This window comes from Papio anubis, chromosome 12 (assembly GCF_008728515.1).
Source record: "Papio anubis isolate 15944 chromosome 12, Panubis1.0, whole genome shotgun sequence".
Lineage (NCBI taxonomy): Eukaryota > Metazoa > Chordata > Mammalia > Primates > Cercopithecidae > Papio > Papio anubis.
In genome coordinates, this window is record NC_044987.1 from 96,503,338 (window position 1) to 96,514,921 (window position 11,584).

The following is an 11,584-nucleotide window of genomic DNA, read 5'->3' on the forward strand; positions in this document are numbered from 1 at the left end:
TGATTCAATGGGACCAACTTCACAAGTAGTCTCCAAACCTTTTTCCTTTCTTACCTGCCCAGGTTGATTACCAATCTGGGGAATCACTTTTGGAATATTATCTTAATTGAATGTATCCAAAAGAAAAAGCTGAAATACATGTCCTAAGAATTATCCAATATGAATCTTCAGTAAGAGAAGGGAACTAAGATTTGTTTTCACTTACTGTACCGCACATAGCATGTGGAGGTCTTTACCATATTATTTTATGAATATTTACAATTACTCATAATAGATCTTTTTATCTCCACTTTATACCTGAGAAACTGAGGCACGGAAAGGAAAACAAATTTTGTCCTGGTTCATAGGGATATTAAATGGCAAAAACATAAAAACTTTCCAAAGCAATATTTGATAACTAAAAGCCACTCTCCTGGGCAGGATAGGGATATATATTTTCCCATGTCCTCAGTCAAGCATTGTCAGGATTCTGTTCATCCTACTAAGCCCTTCATCAAGAATGGCCATCTCTTTCATTGCAAAGGGATCTTCTTTGAGAACACGAACCTTAAGTATACAGCTCACGTGTTCCAACAACATCTCTATCTGTAAACTATTTAGTGCAACTGCTTTCGATGTGTAAAGCTGAACCACTAACATCAGCATCGCCTGAGAACTTAATCAGAAAGGCAGTCTCTGGCCCCTCCTCAGACATGCTGAATCAGAAACTCTGAGTGTGTGGCCCAGCAATCTGCATTTTAATAGGCACTCCAGGTGATTCTGATACACTCAAAAATTTGAGAACAAATGACCTAATTATTAACTTATGCAGTAGAAAATCACAGATGCATAAAGTTCTGAATCACTTTTTAGAGTGAGGTTTTTTTTGGCCCTTTATGCTAAACTCAATCATACTATTTCATAGAGCTTAGAACTGAGCTTTTCTGCTGCTTGTATAAAAGAGATTATAGATTAATCGGAACTTTTCCTCTGGAAAAGTGGAGAGGAAAACAAAAACTTGTAAAAACAACTGTCTTGTAAGTTTGGAAATCTAAAAAAGGAGCGCTATCAGTGGCAAACTCTATCTCATTCACATACACACTCTGCATGTGTGTATATATACATACACACATGCATTCGATTTTCTTAGCTGAGTTAATACAAATTCAAATGTCTATATTGAGATAATAAGAGGCAGATAACCAATAGTGCCAAGAGAAATCATGTTGCTTTTGTGACAACTGCATAGTAGCAAGAAAGAAAAAGACAAAAGGCTGGAGGCTAGAAATAGCATAGAACAAAACACACTCTGGACGGAATTTGACACTTTCGTTAATTTTCCTCTCCTTCTAATTTTGAAAATGTATTGAAGAAATAACAAAACAAACTCATTTTTATTTGAAACGAAAAACATCTTGGGCATTACCCAATGATCAATCCAAAAAGAAATAGCTGGGAAGAGTGAGAACAGTAAATTTTCAGTCCACCATTTCATAGAAGCTGCATCTAGAAACAAAGAATGTTAAGTTGGTTTCTTTTTGTACTTTTTCACATAATATTCACTATAGGACCAGCATTTTGAGGGCAGTTTCTTTCATGGTTTCAGTGAAAATTCGATGAACGTCTACTGGCTTGCTCTGCACTGTGCTAGGCAGTGCAATAAAGAAATATACAGAGCAAGATATGGTGGTGTGCACTTGTAATCCCAGCTACTAGGGAGGCTGAAGTGGAAAAATCTCTTGAGCCCAGGAGTTCGAAGACACCCTGGACAACATAGACAGACCCCAAAAAGTATTTTATTTAATTAAAAACATTTTTAAAAAGACAAATTTAGACACAGCACAGAATTGCATAAATAAGAAAGACATCAAATCATTCCACTAAAACTATTTATTTAAAATTGCACTAAGTACTACTAATGAGCCTAAAATGTTTTGAAGTTGGGTAATTTAGATTTCTAATCTGGTTTTTAAGTTTAGTTTTTAAGATTTGAAAGATTAGCTTAGTTTGAAGTTTAGTTTCTAAGACTGGAAAGGTGAGTAGGAACTGACTGGGAGAAGAACAGGGGAAAAATGTTCCAGGCTGAGAGAACATTTCACCTCTTATTTGCATGATTCAGTGGGGCCGACCGAATCGGCCAAAATCTAAACCTTTGTCTTGGAAAGAAGCTTGGTGTACTGCAAAAGAAAACCAATACTAAAAGAAGATAGAATTATTGACAGTGGACATGGGACTGAAGAAGCAAGGAGGCGGATCACACAGGTGTGGAGGGAAGCTATCAGAGGAAAGAAGACTTTATTGAAATGGCATAATCGTTCCTTGCAACCCTATCACTATCTCATGACTCCATTTTGCCACCAAGACATACCTGAACATTCCTTTAGGAAAAGACAAACTCAGATTTCTGGAGAGCTGACGGGAGGTGAGATGGTGGTATTGTGGGGTGCTTGTATAGGGTGAAGATGGGGTTTGTTCTATCACCCTTTGAATTGTATGCCATTCCAACTGTGCATGATATAGCTGTCTACATTATTTAAAGTGTAAGTAACAACAAGCTTAGAAGTCTTCATTTTTAAACCATTAATGGGGCCATAAAATTCTATCTAAAAACACTGTTCATTTTCACACACTCCTGCTTTAGTGGTTCTGAAATCGTATGTCCACCAGCCCAGCAGAGTAGTGCATGAAAATGAATGGGAAAGTGACTTTTATGAATGTTGTGGGTTTATTCCCACCATTCCAGTTAATTTTGCAGATGAGAAAACTGTGGTAAAAATAGGAATATGACAAATCCATATTAACATAAGTGACTATAGATAGATCTGGGTCTTAAATTTTCATCCTCTGGTTTCTATGTGGTAGATAACTGTAAGCAAACATATATTATCTATGCTAAGTGGTATATAGAGACAGGATTCTTACTAAAGAACGAGAAGGACAAAAAAGGAAGCAGCATCTTTGATAGAAAATTATGCTTTATCAGTAATGTACTTCTGTGATGATCCATTTTACATTATTATAAAGGAATACCTGAGGCTGGGTAATTTATAAACAAAGGAGGTTTATTTGGCTCACGGTTCTGCAGACTGTACAAGCATATTACCAACATGTGCCCAGCTTCTGGTGAGGCCTCAGAAAGCTTATAATAATGGCAGAAAGTGGACAGGGAGTAGGCATGTTACATGGTGTGAGACGGAGCAAGAGAGAGAGAGGAGGTGATACCAGACTCTTTTAAACAACCAGCTTTTACATAAACTAATCAAATGAGAATTCTCTGATCACTGTGGGGAGGATACTGAGCCATTCATAAGTGCTGCCCCCATGACTCAAACACTTCCCAGTAGTCCCACCTCCAGCATTGGAGCTCACATTTCAACATGAGAACTGACCAAGATAAGACATCTAAACCATATCAATATTATTAAGGGAATAGATTTTTCATGATGGGAAATCCACAGGATGGAATACTGTATACCAGATAAAATGATAACAAGATCCAAATGTATCTACTTATAATGTAAAGTGAATACTATAAAATATATTTTATATATTTTATATATAAAGTGAAAAAATATAAAGTGAAAAAAAGCAAGCTGTGTAATGATACTTTCCTGTGTCCCTTCTAAATAAGATGTACAAATAGTCAAAAATAGACAAAATAATCAAATCTTAATTATAAATACAAAAATATATAGAAAAGATAGGAGGAATGAACACAAACTTCAAAACAGTGATGCCTCCAAAGAGGGAAGGAGGTAATTTTATGGGGCAGAGGTACGAAGGAGACTTCAACTGGATCTATGTTTCATTTATCTGAAAATATTTGGAGCCAATATGTTAGAAGTCTAGACTTGTTAATTGTATTGGTAGGCAAAACAACATATGATGTATTTGTCTCTGTAACTGTCATTTTGTGTGTAATAGCTTTTAATGTTTAAAAAGGAAGTCGCCAGTCCAGGTGGCACTCACCTGTAGTCCCGGCTACTCAAGAGGCTGACGTGGGAGAACAACTTCAACCCAGGAGTTCAAGTTCAGGCTGGGCAACATAGTAAGGCTTTATTCTTAAAAAAATTAAAAAACGAAAGGAAAAATAAAAGTGTAGAATAGGTTCCAAGACAATAAATGTGAATTAAGCTGTCCTTGCAGTAGAAGCTTTACAGTTCAGTGGGCTACAGAAATAAGCACTAATGGTTTCATTTGGAATGAATATAAATGATTTGAAGGAATATGGGGGTCTAGAGGCTTGGTTGGCAATTGTCTTGTTTAAGCAAATGCCTGGGTTATGGTATATTTCATTTACTTCTTAATACCGAGGCATGTTAGGACCGACTGAGGCATTTTGATGTTGGATGGTTTTTCTTATTCTCTATCAATAGATCATATACTTACTATTGTTAAGAGCCATTTGATCATCATTTTAGAGAAAAGGGCACAAATTCCTAGACAGAGACCTCTGTCATGGTCAGCAGATTGATGACCTCCTTTGTTTAGCAGAGTCCATCAGTTCTCATGGATAATTCTATGACTTCTGAGTGGCCGAGAGAGACAGCGGTTCACCTCGAAAATTTCCATTTGTGCTTCAAACTCCATCTAGGACATGAGATCACTATGCATCCCCTTCATTCACTTCCCCTAGGATATGTCTCTGAGTATCTCATTCTCTCTGCATCCACCATGCCTGGCTATTCTCATTTCAGAGTAGATAACAGATAACTGTTGTTTGTGGATATAAGTGCTCAACTAGTACAACATGGTGTTATCACCATTAGCCTCATCTTGATGACATTGTCCCCATTTGAGATATAAGTAGTTATGTTATATATTTTAGTGTCTTTAGGATTTTAAAGACTTTTTTAGATCTGAAATTCCCAATTACTGAATTATCACAAAGCCTTAAAAAGTATGTTCTGCCAGCATCTAAGCCTGAGAAGAAACTGGAAAAAGTTAAAGACTTTGTCTTAAACTTTCCTAAGAACTCTTGTCATTCTAGCCAGCACTAAAGCAGTAATGAACAACCTAACCTCCAGCTACTCACTGTGATTCCAAGGGGGTTGTTAACAGCCAAGATATGCAAAAAAAAGAAAAAAAAAAAAAGCCAGATTCTTCTTCTCTTTATGATAGAAGCGGACTTTGAAATAGTGGGTCTTCTGCAGGAGAAGAAAGGGAGTCATGGAAACACTTTGGAAATTTTTATAATCTTATCATCTTACTTTTGCATATAGCATTACATGTGTACCTCATTTGTGGTCCTTGACTGTTGTTTTTTTCATGATATGTATAACATGTGGACTTTCACAAATATTCATAAGAGGATTCTTCATAAGATCCAAGTCATATATCTTGTTAGCACATAGCAGGGAATCAATTAAAGGACAGGTAGCATACACTAATACTTATACTTGTGAATATTGTACTGAGGAGGCTGAGCAGCGTCAGGGATGACTCAGAGGATCTGAGTCTGATACCCTAGACATAAGCAGAAATTTGTGGAGGAGGAAAAGGGCTTCACTTTAGAGAGAGAGAATTTGAAGGCATGCTGTGATATCTAAAGAAGAAAGAGGAAGTGAAGGAGCTCTGCAAAGGTGTGAGAGTGAGGAGGAAGGTAATATGATGGTAATTAAGCTCATGGATTCAGGATTCAGATATATAGTACATTTTTCTAATTTCTCTCATTTGTTTCTGTCCTCCATTAAGTAAGGAAAATGGAGAAATAATGAAGATCAAATGAAATAATATATAAATAATATATCTGCATCACTTACCACAGTGCCAGTTCCTTAAGAAGTAAAGAAAAAGTAGTATATATTATAAAATGTATCAAAATACCTATGAAATACCTTCTATATACAGGAAGCTTGGGATAAATCAGGAAATGGAACCCTCATTTAGAAGAGTCAAAGGGATGAGGACTGAATCTTGGTAAATCTTGGAAAAGAGGATATTTTTAAAATATTTTTTCTATATATTTTGTTACTAGATGTTGTTGATGTTCTCCACATCGTCTTGGCCCTCACCTCCCTTAACTCTGAGGGTCATTTACTGTGAACATATGTGGCTCTCTGTGCTTGAGAACTTTTTTTTTCTTTTCTTTTTTATTGGCCTAGGGAGCACCCTAGGCAAGCATATATGACAAGGCAGAAATGACAGAGAATACCACACTAGGCACCGCTTTGCCCAGGAAAGATGGGGAGTAGATACAGCCCAGCTTCCTCACTTCTCTTTTGATATAATTTAAGGTATGTTCTACTTTGTCACCCAGATTTCCACAGTGAAATTGAGCTTTAGTTTCCCAAAGCCCTGTGGCTGGACGACTTATTCTTTATCAGCTTCATTCTCTGCATCCCTTCTTCCTTTCCCTACCATCACCTCCCAAACAACTGCTTACACTTGAATCTGTGTCTAAGGGTCTGCCTCTCAGGGATCTCAAACAAGACAACACAGACAAGGTTAATGGGCTTAGTAGTCACTGAATACCCTCTATTTATGATAGATGCAGGACAAGTCACTTTACTTGATCTTGACTATCATTCACAAAAACCTTGCAATGTAGTAGATATTATCTCATTTTGTAGGCAATAAAACTTAGAGTGAGATAATATAGAACTTTCTAAAGTTCTATTACTAGTAAATGGTAAACGATTACTAGAACTCTGTTTAGACTGTAGTTCTTATATTCGTTCCACAACATTTAATTCCTTAACTTCAACTCTGGAGGCAAATACTCCATGAAGATTCAATTAAATAAGTAAATAATTTTGCTGCATATTAAACTCACGTAGTTTTTTGTCTAAAATCCTGTGGTGGTTGTATTTGGATTGGCTGAAATTAAGTAGTACATGCATTTTAAAATCATCTTTCTCAGCCGGGCGTGGTGGCTCACACCCATAATCACAGCCCTTTTGGAAGACAAGGCAGGAGAATTGCTTGAGCCCAGGAGTTTGAGACCACCCTGGGCAACATACTGAGATCTCATCTCTATAAAAAATTAAAATAAAACAATTAGCCAGGCACAGTGGCACATACTTGTGATCTCAACTACTCAGAAGGCTGAGACAGGAAGGTCACTTGAACCTAGAAGGTTGAGGCTGCAGTGAGCCATGATCGCACTACTGCACTCTAGCCTGGATGACAGAGCAAGATCCTGTCTCAAAAAAAAAAAAAAAAAATTAAAATTAAAAGAAAAAATAAAATACTCTTCCTATAAGGCATAATTTCTGCAGCTAAATCAGCGGCAAGTGACAGGTGTTTATATGTGCGTACAAGCATGTTAGCATATGTGTCTATGAGCATATGTATGTTGGTGTGTATGTGTATGTTGGTGTTTGTGAGTGTGTTGGTATGTGTGTATGTTGGCATCTGTGTGTATGTTGGTGTGTTTCTATGTTAATATGTGCTTGTATGTTGGGATGTGCATGTATGTTGGGGTGTGTGTGTGTTGGGGTGTGTGTATGTGCGTGTATGCAGAAAGAGCGAGAAGTCATTTTTTTAATAGGAAGTTTTAGACATAGCTTCTTTTCTGGCCTAATTTTCTTGTTTGCTTGAAGGTCTTTATAATTGTCACTGCAAGCATGTGTCCAGTTAATTTAAATCTCATTTAAGCCCATTATGGTTTTCTACACGTAGCTGTGAGATGATGTGATGTGATTTTCTTTCTCTGAAGGCTCTGCAGTATAGCCCACTAACTTGCTCTTTCTGATGTGTCTCAGCTCAAGTTTGTAGCCTGCAGAGTCTGAGCCACCCTCCACACGCAGAGTGTAAGATAGGATGTCAGTGCTGCCTTCTAATGATTTCATCTGAATTGCAAAGCACCAGCTTATGGCCCCATTTATAACTCTAGTTTTAAAAACTACTTTTTATGACTAAGAAAGACTTTTAAAGGATGCAATAAAAGGGACACTACATTAACATAGAGCTGGAAAACATTGTTAGGCAACATGAGGATGTGATACTTAGTGTGAACTTGAAATTTCAATCATAGTTGCCTCCTTCCACTCACTTATTCAAAACTGTAGATGGGCTTTGGGTTGTCCTGTGGACAGTGGCAGCAGGGGATGGTGAGAGTGCAAGGTCTTTGGAGTGAAACAGATGTGAATTCAAATATTGACTATCAGTAACTCTGGCACTTTATACCACATATTGGGGGTTTGAAAATGTTTGTCAAATTTCCTGTTTTCTAACTCAAGCTTTTTAAGCCTCAGTTTCTGCATCTGTAGGTAGGGGATGATATCGACTTCACGGGAATGTTATGAGCACTAAACAAACCCACATCTGGAAATATTAACCAATGCCTAACATGGAGTAGAGAATTCGATAATGAACACAACTTGATCTACTCTTCCATTTGGATACCTAATTAGGCATTATTAATTTATCCGTTCTTCTCTTAACCCCTGCATAGATTCATCAAGCACACATTTTATGCTTATTGTCCCAAGCATATGCTTATTGTCCACAAGCTATACTCATTCATATCTCCACACTTTTGCTTATAATGTGTTTCCATCAAAACGTCTTTTTTATATTCCTTTCTGGCCACTTAAATGTTATTATCTTACAACAAACTCAAATGTCACTTTTTTCAAGACGTCTTCCCTTATAACTCTCATGTTCTCTTTCTTTTATCTGTTTCTGTTACTATGTGTATCATTTAGTTAAAGACATTATCACATTATGTTCTATCTTATTTATCATTCCAGGTCTATTTCTTGTATTTAAATCTCCCTTCTCAAAAAAATTATAGACTCTCTTGGGAAGTTGACTACATATTAATATTTTTCTTCTCCTAGAATGATTTGCAAAGATAAGTAATGTTTGCTCAAATAGTACTGTATTATTTAATTCATATTTAAGTGATCTTCTAACTGGTTATTTGCTTATCTCTCTTCGAGCCAATACCTTTCCCCAGGACATAGTTGCAAGGCTCGTTCAAAAGACTCCTTTTCAATATTATTCTTCCTATTCATAAACTTCTGGTGGTTCACAATAACATTCAAGATAAAAATCAAACTTTGAGACCAGACATTTAAAATATCCTATTAATACAGCCTAGACCTTACCTATTGTTCTCTAATCTTTTCTAACTACTACTTTCCTAGACAATGATCATTTTCTTACTTATACACCTTTGTCCATATGCCAACTACCTATGAACAATATCTTTTCTCCATTTTCAAATTATCTAGTTCCCATACTTCTTTTCATGACATCTTACCATACTGCTCCTGTCCACATGATCTTTCCCCTCAACGCCTATAAGATCTTTAATGTCTTTATAGCTCAGTTGATGTTTAGAATGATCACCACCATCATTGTTATCATTATTAAGATAAAATTTTTTGAGCACTAATATTTGCCGGAAAGTAATAAACACTGGATTATTTTACTTATTTTGATTTCCCATTCTGAACCTGCCTTGTATTTAAACTTGACAATAGGGTTCTTAACATCAAGATAATATTTTACACTCTTAGAATTGCCAAGTTTCTTAGTCTATTTGTGCAACCACCAGAAAATGCCATGAACTGAGTAGTTTATAAGCTACAGAAATTTATTTCTGATAGTTTTGGAATCTGGGAAGTTCAACATCCAAGGATCAGCACATTCAATACCTAGTGAAGGCCCATTGTCTGATTAATAGATGGTGACTTTTCTCCTGGTAGCAGGAGGCAAGGCAGCACTCTCAGGCTTCTTTCGAAAGGCACGAATCCCATTCATGAGGGCTCTGCCCCATGAGCTAATCACCTCCCAAACACCCATCTCTCAGCACCATCACATTGATGATTAGGTTTTAGCATATAGATTTTGATGGGGGACACAACCATTCAGACTCCCTCCAAATTTATGTGCTCTCATGCAAAACGTATTAATACCATCCAAATATCCTTGAAAATCTTAGCTCATTCCAGCATCAACTTGAAAGTCAAGTCCAGTGTCTCATCTTAATAGCTCTGAATTAAATATAGGTGAAACTCAACGTGTAATTCATTGTGAAACAAATTGCACTATAACTGTGAACTTATGAAATAAAACATGCTATGTGTTTCAAAAATAGAATGGTAGTGATACAGAACAGCTGGGGTCCTGGCTAAACCCCTACCCTGAAGCCTGGAACTGCCCTAAGTGAAAACAGCTGACCCCGTTTTTATGCCCGGATGTTGCCTTTTTGGCCTGCCATGCACCATCCTGTGCCCATAAAAAAATACTTGAGCTGCCAGAGCGATACAAGTGGCTGAGCAGTAAGCAGAGAAGAAACTGAGTGCTAGAGACTATGGATAGACATGGTTAAGTTCAGATGGTGTGGCTTCAGGGAAAGGTCACTTTCTTGCACTATCCCCTTTCCAACTCCCCATACCACTGAGAGCCACTTCCATTGGCCAGTAAAGTCCTCTGCATACACTATCCTTCAAACGGTGTGACCTGATTCTTCCTGGACGCTGCACAAGAACCCAGGTGTCGAGAGGGCAAGGGCTTGGACATTGCCGTGGAGCCTGCACAGAGCCTGCTTCTGCCAGAGAGGAGCGACAAGCCAGTTCCAGAGTTCATTCCCTCCAGTTCCCACACTCACTTGCTCACATACTCCCTCTCACAAGAAATGGCCAGTGGGAGAATGAGTGAAACGAGTCACTCCACTTCCCACCGACGATGGAGGTCAAGGGAACAATCCTGTCTCAGTAGGACAGGCATAGGCTAGATATTCTCATTCCAAAAGGGATAAACAGAAAAGAAGAAAGGGGTAACAATCCTATACAAGTTCAAAATCTTAAGAAGAGAATAATATTCTTTGACACAAGGTTCTGCCATCCAGGCCTATAGTGGTTCTCTGCATAGCCCCACCAACACCACAGCTCTATGCCTGGGTAATGTGCCCATGGCTATCCTGGGCTGGAATTGTCCTCTCGTGGGACTACTGGTCTGAGATCCTTAATGGAAACCCATCCTCAGAGCTCTGCTGGACGTTGCCCAAGTAGGGACTCCCTGCAGCAGGTCCACTCCCTTGGCAATTCTCTGCTGGGGCCCTGTGGGTCTCTAGGGCATCCTTTGAAATCTGTGTTGAGGCAGCCATGCCCTACAGCTCACGCACTCTTGTGTACCAGTAGAGATGGCACTGTGGACACCACCAAGGTTTATAACCTGTATTCTCTACAGGGGCAGCCACAGTGGGTTGTGCTGTACCTGTGGCAGCTGAGGAGCCCAGCATTGGAATGTGATGAGCAGATTCTTGCTATGGTGTCACACAGAGAGCACTGAGATTCTGCGAGGGCCCATAACTTCTCCTTCAAAATCATTCTGTGATAGGCCAGAAGCCCTGATAATCTCCAAAATTCCTTTGTCCTTATTGTTCCATTGTCTTGATGAAAAAGCTTCTCTGGATATGGTAGATTCATACTCATCAATGAATGTCATTTGGTCACACACTTCTCTCTTAAACGTGCTTTTCCATTCCTTTTAATATGAACAGGATAAGACTTTTCTTAATTTTCCAGTTCTGTTTCCTTTTGATTAACAATGCTGTCATTGTTATTTCTCCTCTTGTGTCTTACTGTAACTACTCAAGAGAAACCAAGCTGTACCCTTCAGTGCTTTGCTTAAAAATTTCCTCAACCAA